Genomic DNA, 14,717 nt, shown 5'->3' with positions numbered 1-14,717 from the left:
TTAAACCTCTTTAAAGACAGTTCTAGAAAAAGATGGCATCTTGGGGACACACTCATCATTTCCCTCTCCATGCAACCTCCCACCAACAGCTTCTAAACTCTGAAAGAATTACCTTGATCAGTGTGGTAGTTCCATGGTGTACAGATATGAAAAAAACTTACTGAGATGTATGCTTAGAATTTGTGATTTTATGTTCATTGCTGCTGCTGCTGCTAAGTCGCTTCAGTAGGTCTGACTCTGGTGACCCCATAGACGGCAGCCCACCAGGCTCCCCCATCCCTGGGATTCTCCAGGCAAGAACACTGGAGTGGGTTGCCATTTCCTTCTCCAATACATGAAAGTGAAAAGTGAAAGGGAAGTCGCGCAGTTGTGTCCAACTCTTCGCAATGCAATGTACTGCAGCCTACCAGGCTCCTCCGTCAGTGGGATTTTCCAGGCAAGAGCACTGGAGTGGGGTGCCATCGCCTTCTCTGATTATTCCTCAATAAAAACGGACCCTGGAAAAGTCACTTAGATAAGAAAAAAACACAAAAAACTAGCAAATGTGAAAGAGGAAGGAACTTGCAGGCACAGAAGAAACTAGGAAGAAGCCATCACAATGCTGGCAATTACAAAGAATTCTCTAGAAGAAAAACACATTTAAGAACCAATTAAGGAAAGATCCCCAGAGCTAACCTACAGGAAATCGTTAGAGAAGAGAAGGCTTGGAGGAGGCAATGACTGAAGACAGGATTCCCTGCAAGATGAAGAATAAAAAACCCCAGCACAGGCTGACTTGTCTACAGTGGGGAGCATATAGCTGGGAGCTGTAGCAGCCACAGCAGCAAGGACACAGGGGCTCTAAGAGTCCACAGGCGTGTCCTTGGGCCAGAGAATGGCGGATGCCCCCAAGTCGATAGCGCTGAGGGGATTCTTCCGAAAGAAACTTCATGTGATTTCTGTACCAATAAGGAAGTCCAGCCTCATCAAACCCAGTTCCTGGTATATTGGGTGCTGATGAATACAAAGGGTCCCACTGGGGTCACCGGTGTTTCCAGCTCCCACTGTGCAGTCCAAGGGAACAGGGCCTGACACAATGATTTTGAAGTCCATCCTAAAAGAGCAAAGAAAATTCTGAGAGAAAAAAAAAAAACAAGTGTGAAGTATACCTTATCACTAGCACCGATTAGATATATTGTATTGGCCAAAAAGTTCACTTGGGTTTTTCCGTAACATCATAATTTTTTGGCCAACCCAATATTTAAAGAAAATGTGATCAGGACATATGGTGCTGGTGCAGTACAAAACAGTTCACTGGGACACACCAGAGAATCCTGGAGCAGACTCAGGTATATACATGGAATCTACTGTAAGATCCAGGTGGTATTTTGGATCAGGAGGGCAAGCATAAACAGGATTATCTATCTATCCTTAAGGAAAAGGAAGTTAAATCTTTAACTCACAACTCAGGAAAATACAACAAATTCATCCAGATTTTAATGTAAAAAAAAAAATCCCAAAAAGATGAAATTAAAAGTATTAAGAGAGAATTTAACTAAATCTATAATTCTGTAGCAGAGAAAGCCTCTCTGAGTTTGACACAAAGACAGAAACCAGGCCAGGCCTAGAGATCCAGAGAGTCCATCAACAGCCCCTCCCCCTCGCCCCCAGCCCCTCCTCTTCCTCCAGTCCCGTTCTGGCTCATCCTCCCCCTGCTCCTTCTGCCCTCCATCAGCACCCTGTGGGCCACCCAGACTCCTCTCCCTCCCTCTTCACTCCCTCACCAAGACCACCATATCTTGGCCACCTCTACTCTGTCTGTAGCTGCACAACTCAATTCTCTCCAGGCGGCCCCACTGGGCCTTGTCTTGCCACCGTCGTGCCAGTGCGAGGGCCACCAACGGGCCTCCCTGCTCCCAGCCATGGCCACCTCCGCCTAGCAGCTTGGAAAGCCTATACAGACTACCTTGATTGCATGGACATTTTAGTTTTACAAATGCTTAAATAGCAAACAAAACTAAATGGCAAACGACAATCTAGGATAAAATATTTGTAACGTAAAATAGACAAAGAGTTAATAGTCTGAATATACACTGAGTACTCTTTTCAATCAATAAGACAAAAAGAATAAACCACATTAAAATTTTTTTTAAAATGCGACCCCATGGACTGTAGCCCACCAGGCTCCCCTGTCCGTGGAATTCTCCAGGCAAAAATACTAGAGTGGGTCTCCATTTCCTTCTCCAGGGGATCTTCTTGACCCAGGGATCGAACCTGGGTCTCTGGCATTGCAGGCAGATTCTTTACCATTTGAGCCACCAGGGAAGACCCTAGTAACACTAAATAATAATAAAATACAAATGAAATTTTTAAAAAGGATATACCAATAGAAAACTATTGACAAATAGAAACAATTTCTCAAGAGAATCACCAATGACTAACTGGCCTGTAAAAAAAAGTCCAAAACAAACAAAGTCCAAGTAATAAAATAATAAGTAAAAATAAAGCGGTAACAACAAAACACTATTTTGCTTATCAAATTTGCAATTAAAAAAAATAATATCTAGTGTTGGGAAAGATGTAGTGAAAGAGAGAGTCTCGCAGGACTACAGAGCCTAATTGATATAAACTTTCTGAAGGCAACTGGGCAATGTATCAAAATCACTGAAAGCGTGCATATCCTTTGATCTAACAATTCTACTTAAAGACTATAGCCTAAGGATTGAAAATAAGGACATGCACAGAGTCAGTATTATATATAGGCCACCACTGTTGGTAACCTAAAGGGACATTACTAAGGAATTGCTTAAATCGTGGTAGATATATAGTGAAATACCAGAGTCATTAATTTATTGACAAGGAAAACTGTCAACAATGTATTGTTAAGTATAAAAAGTAAGTCACAGAACAGCATGTAACATATGAGTATATGAACCCATTTGTGTAATGGAATGTGTATTTATATCTATGTATGTGCACAGAAAAAAGATCTTAAAGGATATAACCAAAATAGTTTACAATATATGTCTCTGACAAGCATTAATTAGTATAATTTATTTTCTTCTTTGTGTTTCCTACTTCTTTTACAAGAAACACACCAGTGTGATACAGACCTCTCCCGTCACCTGGTCTAGAATTCCCATTTGGCTCTGAGGGTCCATATATATAATATACTGCCTTCCTTATCTGCAAATCCAACAAGCCAAGGATTGAAAATATTCGAGGGGGAGAAAAATCCATCAAGTCCCAAAAAGCAAAACTTGAATTTGTCCTCTCACTGGCAATCATTTACACAGCACTTATATTGTATTTACAACTATTTACACAGCATTTCCATTGTATTAGTTACTGTAAGTACTCTAGAGATGCTTTAAAGTACACTGGAATTCCTGGAGGTCCAGTGGTTAGGACTCTGTGTTTTCACTGTCGAGGCCTGGGTTCAATCCCTACTTGGAGAACTAAGATCTCACAAGCCACACAGTATGGCCAAAAAAAAGAAAAAAAGTATGTGGGAAGATGTGCATAGGTTATACACAAATACTACACCATTTTATACAGGGGACTTGAGCATCCATGAATTTTGGTAACTCCAGGGATGAGGGGAGAGCTCCTGGAACCAAGGCCTGGACATGGAGGGACAACTCTGTATATTTCTGTGCTATTACAACCTTTCAAACAATGTTGTCTACTCAATTCTCTTGACTGTGGGTACGGTCTGTGTCTTACATTTCTTTTGTGTTCCTCTAAATGCCTGAAAGAAAAACTGTGAAACTGTTAGTCGCTCAGTCGTGTTTGACTCTTTGCGACCCCATGGACTGTAGCCCACCAGGCTCCTCTCTGTCCATGGAATTCTCCAGCAAGAATACTGGAACGGGTAGCTGTTCCTTTCTCCAGGGGGTCTTCTTGGCCCAGCGATCAAACCTGGGTCTTCCACAATGCAGACACATTCTTTACCATCCAAGCCACGAGGGAAGCCCCTTCTCAGTACCTAGGACATAGCAAGTTTCCAGCAAACAGCCCAAGGATGAATATGTCATTTCTGTGTCAGTACTTCTTGGGCTGCCCAAGCACGGGCTGATTGGCTCCACAGGTGTAGCATCCAAGCCCGGTTCCCGGCCAGGCTTGAGGCTGTGTGTTGTGGGCCACCTGTCAATCTGGTCTTGTGAAGATGCCTATTGTTGCTGCTAATTACTGTTGAGTGATGGGGCTGTTTGTTTAAAGCAAAGGTTACTGCTCCCACACTCAGAGGCATAGCCAATCCTGTGGCATCCTGTAATTAATAAGTATTCCCTATGGCGAAAAGTTGGCTTTGATCCAACAGATCCCTTCCCACTCCTTCCGCCATCCTCATCCTATTTACAACTTCCCATCTAGGCCGTTGGAGGCCTCGTCTGGAGAAGCACCCCCTTTATCCAAACTATGGGCCTCATCAGAACAGCCCTGCGTCCCTGGTATCCCTAACCTGACTCACCAGATGCTCCTTGTCCCCCTAGATGATAAAGTTTGCTCTTGTGTTTAAGCAAATCTACTTCCCAAGCAGCTCAGCCTTCCAAGCAGTAAGCCCAGAGGTTGAAAGAGTCCTAAGAGACCACTGGAGGAGTGACATGAGGAATTTTTTTCATGTAAACTCATCATGGTTGTCCATAATTTCTGCCCTCAGTACTCATTTCAGTTAAACTCTCTGGAGAAAAAAAATACAAATGCTATTGGAAACAGAGGTGTCAGAGTCAAAGAGATGACCAGTTGACTGCTTTTCTACTCCCTCTTTGTACAGATATAAACAATCCTGGGTGCTCCCAAGGTTCTGGAAGAAGCAGAGAGAGAAGGGAAGTCCTGGAGCAACTGCCATGAGCACTTGTGAGAGGCCAAGCTTAGATGCCACCATGGGGACCTTGAGGTAGCAGTTCACAGCCCCATGCCTCAGTTCCTCATCTGAAAATGGGGCGATAATAGTGGAACTTGCTTCATAGACTTGTTGTGGGGATTAAATGAGTTCATGGGTATGAACCACTTTAAAACAGTGGCAAGCTACAGGTGAACAAGATGTTAAGTGTTTGCCACTGATAATGTCACGGTGACAGCCATGTGCTGGGCACTGTCTGCCCTTCTGTAGCCCAGGATTTCTCACCTCAACACTGCTGATATTTTGGGCTGGATAACTCTTCGTCGTGAACAGCTGTCCTGTGCCTTCATTGAGAGGATGTCTAGCAGCATCCGTGGCCTCTCTCTATCCGCTGGATGCCAGCAGCACACCCCACCTCACCCCCTCACCAAGTTGTGATAATGGAAAACATCCCCAAACATTGGTAAATATCCCCTACTGGTGCTGGTGAGGGCAAAACGGCCCCCACTTGAGAACCACTGACAGTCCTAGGGCTTCCGTGGTAGCTCAGCGGTAAAGAATCCACCTGCAATGCTGGAGACTCAGGTTCAATCCCTGGGTCAGGAAGATCCCCTGGAGTAGGAAGTGGCAATCCACCGCAGTATTCTTGCCTGGGAAATCCCATGGACAGAGGAGCCTGGTGGGCTACAGCCCATGGTGTTGCAGAGGACAGAGGAACCTGGTGGGCTACAGCAGATATGACATGCAAAGTCAGACATGACTGAGTGACTAAACGTTCATGACACAGTCCTATAAAAACCACTGCCAAGGAGGAGCCATACCACATACTCTGATCTCACACCTCTGCGCAGGTCCAGTGTGGATCCAGACCTGGAAGCCCCTTGTTGATGCCCCTTGTAGTCAGATGTAGGAGCTTCGGGTGGGAAAGTAAACAGTGGCCAACGTGTTTCTCTAGGTGGCTACCCTCTTCTCTTCTTTCAGATAAACAAGAAACTGGAGTCTAGGCCATCTCCTAGCTGGGAGGTACCTCTGGCAGCCTGTGGCTGTGGCCTTAGTTAAAGGGCATAGGCGTGGCTACCAAGGCTCCTGGGAGCATAGTCTAGCCCAGAGAGAGGGCCAGATTAGGAGGCAGAACTGAAGCCCTCGCCACGGCAGAGAAAACACCCTTACCTAGTGAGGTATCTGGGCACAAGAGGTGTAGCCTCTTCTCAGGAAACAAGTGGCCTCTGCACTTGATTCTGAAAAGAAGCACGTTGCTCTCTTCATAAAATAGGCTTCTAAGCACTTAGCACTGTTGAAGTTTATTGTGCATTTATTTTGACCCAGCATTTGCAACTGCTACAAACCCGTCTATGGAGATATTAGCACAGGTGTACAACATTCACACGGGGCTGTGGTATACTAATCTAAAGTTTGGGCTTGGGACCTGATGCCTGGTTCAAATTCCAGACCCAGCACCACCAGATATGTGACCGAGACAAAGTTATTGACCTCTTTTGTGGCTTAGCCCCTTTATTTGTGAAGCAGGGCAATAACAGCGCCTATACCTCAATGGGCTGTTGTAAGGGTTATGACTTTCCAATATGCTAAGAACGGTATCTGTGATCAATGCTGCTGCTGCCAAGTCGCTTCAGTCGTATCCAACTCTGTGTGACCCCATAGATGGCAGCCCACCAGGCTCCTCTGTCCCTGGGATTCTCCAGGCAAGAATACTGGAGTGGGTTGCCATTTCCTTCTCCAATCCATGAAAGTGAAAAGTGAAAGTGAAGTCGCTCAGTCGTGCCCGACTCTTGGCGACCCCATGGACTGGAGCCTACCAGGCTTCTCCGTCCATGGGATTTTCCAGGCAAGAGTACTGGAGTGGGGTGCCACTGCCTTCTCCGATAAATGCTAGCTATTGTGATATTCATTGTGCCCTTGATTAGTAATAGCTAAAAATCTAGAAATTTATGAATCAACTGGTTAAAAATATGTGGCACATCCATTCTACGGAATACTGGGCATCACTGAAAGAAAGTTGAACTGTATCTATTTAAATACTGGAACTTATTTAACAATAAAGGTCAAATTGTTAAATAATCAAAAGAGTTGCAGATAAGTACCTGTAGCTTGAGATTATTTGTATATAAAAAGAGCTATACAGAAACGGACACATCTTTATCTTCATGGGAAATTTCTAGAACACTCAAGAAGCTGTTAGCAGTAGTTATATCTAGGGAGTGGGAATCGATGACTGGGGAATTTTTGCTTTCTCCTGCAGTATTGTTAGAATTTCCTACTATGAGCCTGTATTTTAAAAAAAATTATAGTTTTTTATTTTTTAAAAAAAGGATAAATATGTATCTACTTCTGTGGAAACATTTTCAAGATATATTGTGAAATCATTTTCACAAGTGGCAAAATATGAATGGTACAAGCCACAGGAACAAATCTCAGTTCACAAATTCAGATGTGCAAGAAATCAAACTTTAGTTTCTATAACTCAACACAGTGTTCATGGTGAGTTTCCATCCGGCCAATGGGAAGCTTAATGCTAGGTATGTCTGAACACTGAGAAGTGCCAGACATGGGACACTGGAGGCAGCTGTGAAGCGGGCTGAGGCCAGATGTAGTAACCTCTGCTGCTCTGGGCTGCTATGGGCAGCCAGGAATCTTGGACCAGGCTGCCTGTGTCCCCCCAGCTTGGCCCCACTACGTGGCCATCACTCTCTGGGACCTCACTCCTGCCTGCCCAGGTGAGCTGCTAGAAGGCAGGGCAGGGCTCCAGACACCTCAGATCTTTCTTCCCTGTCTCCTGCCCTCATCCAGTCTGCAGAGGGTAAGGCTGCAAGAAGTTGGGGTCTTGCCACTTAGGTGAAATCATTCTTCCATCTTGTTTCTAGTCAAAGCATTCATCCTGAGGAAGAGAATCCTTTTTCTTCCATGAGCTATTCTACACACCCTAAAGTTTCCCTAAATGTGTAAGCTTTTGACACACAAAAGCCAGAGACACCCGAGGGATGATTCCTTTTTCTAATCTGGAGAGCTGACTCGAGGAAATCAGCTCCATGAATATGAGAGTGGAAAGGGGGAAAATCCAGGGAGGAAAAAAGAATCCTTTCTCAAGTTTTATGCAAGCCACACATATGTATAAATGCAAAGCAGAAAGTCTGAACATTTCCAGCAAATAATTAACCCACCAGTACCTACCAGGCATGTAAACTGTAAGACAGGGGCAGGAATGCAAGAGGAGCTTTATCAGTGTTATTCTATGAATCTCTAACCTGCGTGGATTTGTAATGATTAAGCCATATTCAGTACTGTTTATACAATCTATTATTTTAAATAAATAATATCCATACATTTTTTTACCTTCAGGCTGGGGGTGGAAGGTGATGATGGTGACACCTGTCTGACCCACTGGTGCCTTGGCAGCTATTTGCATGATGGGTTGAGGCGCCTGTTGGGAAATAACTCTTTCTAAAGGAAGGAAGAGATAGGTACGAGCTGACCCAGAGACAAAAGCTCTGCTCTGTGGAATGGAGGATGTAATTCTAAGCTAGGATGGTAGTTGTGATTTAGACTTATCTGTGGAGCTGAAACTGATGGCTCTGTAAGGCAATAGGGGTACCAGAAGCCCCATGGCCCTGCTCTGACACTAGAGAGCTGGCTGACTTCACGCCAACAGGACTGTCAGTGGCTCTTAACAGGTGCAGTGTGCCTAATGGGTGTGGTAATGTCAAGGAGATCTGATAGCTCCATGGGGGTGTGGCAGGGGCAAAGGGAGGTTGCAGAGCTGAACAAAGGGAAAAGATAGTGGGAGTGGGGGTAGGGGGTTAAACTAACCTTATCCATCGGCACATGGGAGACACACACCCTGAGAATCCCCAAAATGATCATGGGGTGAATGAGTGGGAACCAGACAGGACCTAGGACCTCGCACTGGCAAGTAGGAGCAAAAGTCAGAGACATTCGGCTGGGCTCTAATGACGTGATAAATGAACACGACTCCAGGTGTGTGCACAGGTGGGGAGCACAGGCGATGGAGCCACAGTGTCTATACAGGAGAGGTCAGGGACGGTCTCCTGAGTCAGCTGACACAGGTAACTCAGAGTGGGTGGGAAGGGTGGAGGATGTGAGGAATCCTGTATGCAAAGGCCAGGAACTGTGAGGGAATGAGCCGCGGTTTAGGGAACTGAAAGCAGCTCGGGGTGAATACAGGGTAATGGTTAAGAGGCGGCAAAGTTTGTGTTCCATGGTAAGGAATTTGAACTTTATCCTACAGGCAGTGGTGACACTCAGAAAGGCACTTTAAGCAGGGAAACGGGATGATCAAGTCACTAGGAAAGCTTTTTCACCACCACACTCCCACCACTCCTAGCTAACTCTCACGCAGTTGCGCAGTCTGAGTGTTGCTTCCTCCAGGAAGTTGTTCTTTGGCCACCCCTTGAACTGTGGTGTTGGAGAAGACTCTTGAGAGTTCCTTGGACTGCAAGGAGATCCAACCAGTCCATCCTAAAGGAGATCAGTCCTGGGTGTTCATTGGAAGGACTGATGCTAAAGCTGGAACTCCAATACTTTGACCACCTGATGCGGAAGAGTAGACTCATTGGAAAAGACCCTGATGCTGGGAGGGATTGGGAGCAGCAAGAGAAGGGGATGACAGAGGATGAGATGGCTTGATGGCATCACCGACTTGATGGACATGAGTTTGAGTGAACTCCGGAGTTTGTGATGGACAGGGAGGCCTGGTGTGCTGGGACTCACAGGGTCGCAAAGAGTCGGACACAACTGAGTGAACTGAACCCTCAATTAAAGCTTCTAGAGGTTCCCAAGCACACCCCAATCTCTAAACACTGTCATGCTTTCCTGTGTCCTCTTATTCTTTTCTCTCCCCTCATACACTGTGAGTGCTGAAGGCAACGGATTGTGCCTTCTGTGTGTCTTTTCTATGTTGTATCCCCAGGATCTGGCACAATGCCTGACATATAAGTACACAATATGAACTTAATGGGAAAACAAAATTTATGGTTTCCAGCCTAAGCTAGAGTATGGGTTTGAAAGGGAGGACAGGGGACCAGGGAGAGGGCTCTTGCAATAGTTTAAGAAATGATGAGGGCCTGTCCAAGGCAGTAGTGGAAGAATTGGAGAGCAGGGAGTGACTGGGGAAATATTTAGGGAGCAGAACCAATAGGTCTGGGTGATTAGACAGAAGGGAACTGGATAAGGGGGGAAGAGCTCCTGGGCTTCTGGTTTAAGCGGTTAGGTGGATGAAGGATTAACCAAGACTGGCTATTCTGGAAGAGAAGGCAATGTGTGGAGGAAGATGATGAAATCTGCCTGTGACATGCCTATAAGCATACTGGTGAAGAGGTACAAAGGGAAGCTGGAATCATAGAACTGGAAACCAGGACAGATACCTGGACTAAAGAGAGAGATTTGGAAGCTGTCAGCCTGCAGGTGATGGTTAAAGACCAGGGAAGGGATAAGATCACCCAGGGAGTGAAGGAGCACATCAAACAAGGACACCCACCTATAAAAAGTGGGCTAAGGGGGATCTATGGAGAGAAAATCAGACATGAGAGGGACAGAGAAGAGAGTTGTAGCACAGCTGTTGGGGCAGAAGTGGCTCCAAGGACTAGAAAATAGGGTTCAACAGTATGGAGAGACTAAGAACCCAACCAGGCCCCTCATGCAGTTGAAGAAACTGAGACCCAGGAAGGCTGACTAAGGCGTTGGAGCCCACAAGTCATCACTGCCCATGATCACATAGATCAGTGGCTATTGTATTATGATCTCTGGACTCCTGCGGTGGGGGAGTCCATAATAATACCAAGACTTTTTTTTTTTAATAATACCAAGATTTTTTTTGCAGTGTTCACTTTGTTGACATTTGTACTAACATAAAAGCAACAGGAGATAGAACTGCTGGGGCCTTAACGCAAATCAACACAGTCATATTCTTCATTCCCAAGCACTTCTGTTTTAATAAAAAGGTCAATTTCATCTAAGAATGTCTACAATTGAGCAATAATTATTTATCTTATTGAAACATGACCCTTGAGTATACCTTTTGTTGAGTCTATGCACAGACCACTTGTGCTGAAGCGCTGAATGCATTTATGTTATTGTTTGCATGGAGAGCTAGACTACCTGCTTTTGGGGGGAACATCATTTTTATTAGAAAGAACGATTGACAAACTTTGATAATACAGACGGGTAATGGAAGATGTGTTCTCAAAAATGAATGAAGTGAGCTTGTCAAATCAAGAAACTGCTAGATTTTTTGCCGATAAAATTTGAGCTGTCAAGTGAAAACTGTTGACAGAATGAGCTTGACAGCTTCCCAATATCTAGACTTGGTGATGAAATTAGTGGTAATAACAACAAATGTGGTATTACGAACTGAAATGTGTCTACATTTGGAAGATTTACATAAATCACTGAGCCATTATTTCCAATGACCAATGCACGATGTTAGAAAATCAGGCATGAATAAAAGACCCATTCAACGCACAAGACAGACCAACAGACTTTAATATAGCTGCTTTTTAGTCACCAAGAAGTGTCTGACTCTTTGCAACCCTATGAACTATAGCCTGCCAGGGTCCTCTGTCCATGGGATTTTCCAGGCAAAAACACTGCAGTGGATTGTCATTTCCTTCTCCAGGGCATCCTCCTGACCCAGGGATCGAACTCATGTCTCCTGCACTGCAGGCGGATTCTCTACTGCTGAGCCACAATGAAGCCCTAATATAACTGAGTATGAGAAATTCACTGATACGGTTTCAGATCTCACACTGCAACTAATCTCTCAGAATATGCCATCTGTCCAATTCTGGTGACATATCAAAAAAGATCAAGGAGTAGGAAATGGCAACCCACTCCAGTATTCTTGCCTGGAAAATTACATGGGCAGAGGAACCTGGCAGACTACAGTCCAGGGGTCCACAAAAGAGTCGGACATGAGTTAGTGACTGAGCCCACACACACACAATGTATAATATATAATTTTCACTGCTGTGTAAATGTCTTTATCAAAATATTATGACTTTGAATAAAAAGATATCCATGATTATCTGAAAAGGCTCTTAAAATACTTTTACTTTTTCCAAATACGAATCTGTATGAAGTTGAATTTCATTCATCTACTTCAAGGAAAGCAATATATCATTGAACACAAAAGCAGGCATGAGAATCCAGCTGTCTTCTATTAGGCTATTCGTTAATCAGATTTGCTGGGACTTCCTTGATGGTCCAGTGATCCATGCTTCCAATGAAGGGGGCGTGGGTTCGATCCCTGGTCTAGAAACTAAGATCCCACATGGTACATGGAGCAGCCTGGGGAAAAAAAACAAAGAGATATTTGCAAAACTATAAAACAATACAACTGTTCTTTTTTCTTTTAGAAAATATATTTTTATAAGAAGTATGTTAACATGTAAAAGATTTGTTACTGTTATTTTAAAATAATAAACTAATTTTAAAGTTCAAACAAAAGTATTTAAAGCCCTCAATACTTTTAAAGAGCATAAAAAGGGTCCCAAGACCAAAACATTTGAGAACTGTAGGTACAGACCACCTGGTTCCTGACTCCCAGTTCTTTGGGCTTGTTTCCAGCACACCTACCCCTCCCACTCACTTCTCCACAGAAAAAGAATTATAAAACACCTAAAAATAAAATCAATAACAAAACCTAGCTGAAGAAGAGATAAGGGAGCAGGCAAAAGCTAAAGAGAGAATAAGATACTTTACTTCCCTTCAATATAATGTTCCTGTAAGGCTACACACCAGAGCCTGGGGAGGCAGCCCTCCCAGGCGAGGCTGGGCTCACCCACAGCCCCTCCCTGCCGCCTGCGGTAGCTGACAGACTGGGAGCAGAGGGACGAGAGCAAGTTCAGGTGTGTTATCTCCCTCACACTCAGAAACTGAACTGATACAGCGAGTGATTAAGACAGGTGGGGCCATTTTTTATTAGTCACGATTTACCAGGGAGGAAGCAGAGGTCTGTGCCTTGACTAAGAGCAGTAACTAAATCACAGGTAGGGTCAGCAGCCTCCAGGGCGCGACCCAGGTTTTCCTCCACGGGGCACTCGCTCTAAGATGCCTCCCATCCCCACTCAAGCCCAGAGGCCCACCATTAAGATGCATTATTTTACCTGTAAGTAAGGTCTTTTAAGTCACATAAAATTCTCTTTTAATCTTTTGTCCATTCTTTTGGGTAACTGGTCTTTTTAATAAGATGAAAATGATCCTTTGTATTATTTTTCAACTACAAAACTAGTTTAAAACTGATTAAAAAGTAAAACAACGAAATAGAAGACAAAAGACATAACACAAAAGCTGGTTATTAGAAAATAGACCTCGAACAAAACTAATCATAAACAAAAGGCATGAGGGCCTTCCCTGGCAGTCCAGGGTCTTAGCTGTGGCATGTGGGATCAAGTTCCCTGACCAGGGATCAAACCCAGGGCCCCTGCATTGGGAGCATGCAGTCTTAGCCACTGGACCACCAGGTTAGTCCCAGGGGTTTGCATTTTAAAAGGATACTTTCAGAGTATTATTACTATTAGTATCACTAAAAATATTAACTTCTTTATGATTTCATGCTTCCACTGCAGGGGGTGTGAGTTCCATCCCTGGGCAGGAAATTAAGATCCCATATGGGGCACACCGTGGCCCAAAAAAAAAAAAAAAATTCTGGGAATGAAGAAAGGAAGATTAAATACAGTATATATGGAAAAAAGACTGTAAATTTTATGCTAATAATTTTAAGGTTTCTTTTTTTACTTTTTATAAAAAATTTTAAATGACCAAAACTGACCAGAGGAGAAGTTAACATTTTTAGTGATACTAATAGTAATAATACTCTGAAAGTATCCTTTTAAAATGCAAACCCCTGGGACTTCCCTGGTGGTCCAGTGGCTAAGACTGCATGCTCCCAATGCAGGGGCCCTGGGTTTGATCCCTGGTCAGGGAACTTGATCCCACATGCCACAGCTAAGACCCAGTGCAGCCAGATAATTAAATAAAAACTTTACAAAAAGAAAAAAAGTTAAAATGCAAACTCCTCAGGACAGGAAGTGCTAGTGAGTTGTTCCTCTTCTTTCCTTTTGTGACAAAACAAGAGTTTTGGAGCCTAGGCCTGTCTGTCTGGTTGGAAGGAAAGAGGGTAGAGAGGAGGGGCTGGCACGGCTCTGTGTTTAGCAACCCTGGTCAGCCTGGACTCAGATTATTCCAAGGCTGAAGCTGGCTGCCAGCACACCCCCTGCTGACTTTCCCAAGACTAGCACCCCCAATACTTGAATCTCAGTCCCAGAAGCAAACAGTCTCAGTCCCTGGTGGAAACAGAGACATCCCTGTCAATCTGGCCGTGCCCAGCTCCAAGCCCCTCACCCTTTCCCCTTCCCTCCCGTCCCTCCTCCCGCTCTCCTTCCTCCCCTCACCCCCATACTCTGCTGGGTGACAGAGTAGCTCAAGGTGTGGCTGCAGTCGTATCAGGCGCTTCACCACCTCTCTCACTCCTGCCTCCTGGTACTTCCAGCCAGAGGAGCTGTGACAAATAGGTGGAGTCCTGAGGCCCAACCCTCAGCCTGTCTTGGCTCATTTCCCAAACTTATTTCTGAATCTGACGTCAGAATCAGACCAAGAGGTCTGAGGGGTGTGGTACTATGTGTGGTCTGAGGGGTGTGGTACTATGTGTGGTAAAGGGAAATAAGTTGTCAAGCTCTGACCCCGGTCATGGAGTTACTGCAAGAGATCTACCATTTACACCTTGCTCTGTGGCCCATATGAATGTCCCATGTTACAGAAGCACTGCTGCTGCTGCTGCTGCTAAGTCACTTCAGTCGTGTCCGACTCTGTGCAACCCCACAGACGGCAGCCCGCCAGGCTCCCCCGTCCCTGGGATTCTCCC

At 44.7% G+C, this 14,717-nt stretch overlaps 1 long non-coding RNA gene across 1 annotated transcript in view; it reads right to left on the bottom strand.

Moving 5' to 3' along the window:
- Positions 1-12,111: 12,111 nt before the first annotated feature.
- LOC104992422 overlaps positions 12,112-14,717 on the bottom strand; it is a 57,816-nt gene continuing 55,210 nt past the window's right edge. Inside the window, exon 10 of the long non-coding RNA XR_825698.1 lies at positions 12,112-12,142. This is a non-coding gene — a long non-coding RNA (uncharacterized LOC104992422). The remainder of the gene's footprint in view (positions 12,143-14,717) is intronic.

This window comes from Bison bison, unplaced genomic scaffold (assembly GCF_000754665.1).
Source record: "Bison bison bison isolate TAMUID 2011002044 unplaced genomic scaffold, Bison_UMD1.0 scf7180017864215, whole genome shotgun sequence".
Lineage (NCBI taxonomy): Eukaryota > Metazoa > Chordata > Mammalia > Artiodactyla > Bovidae > Bison > Bison bison.
Note: the sequence above shows the minus strand (reverse complement) of the source record. Positions and strands in the feature narration are given on the sequence as shown.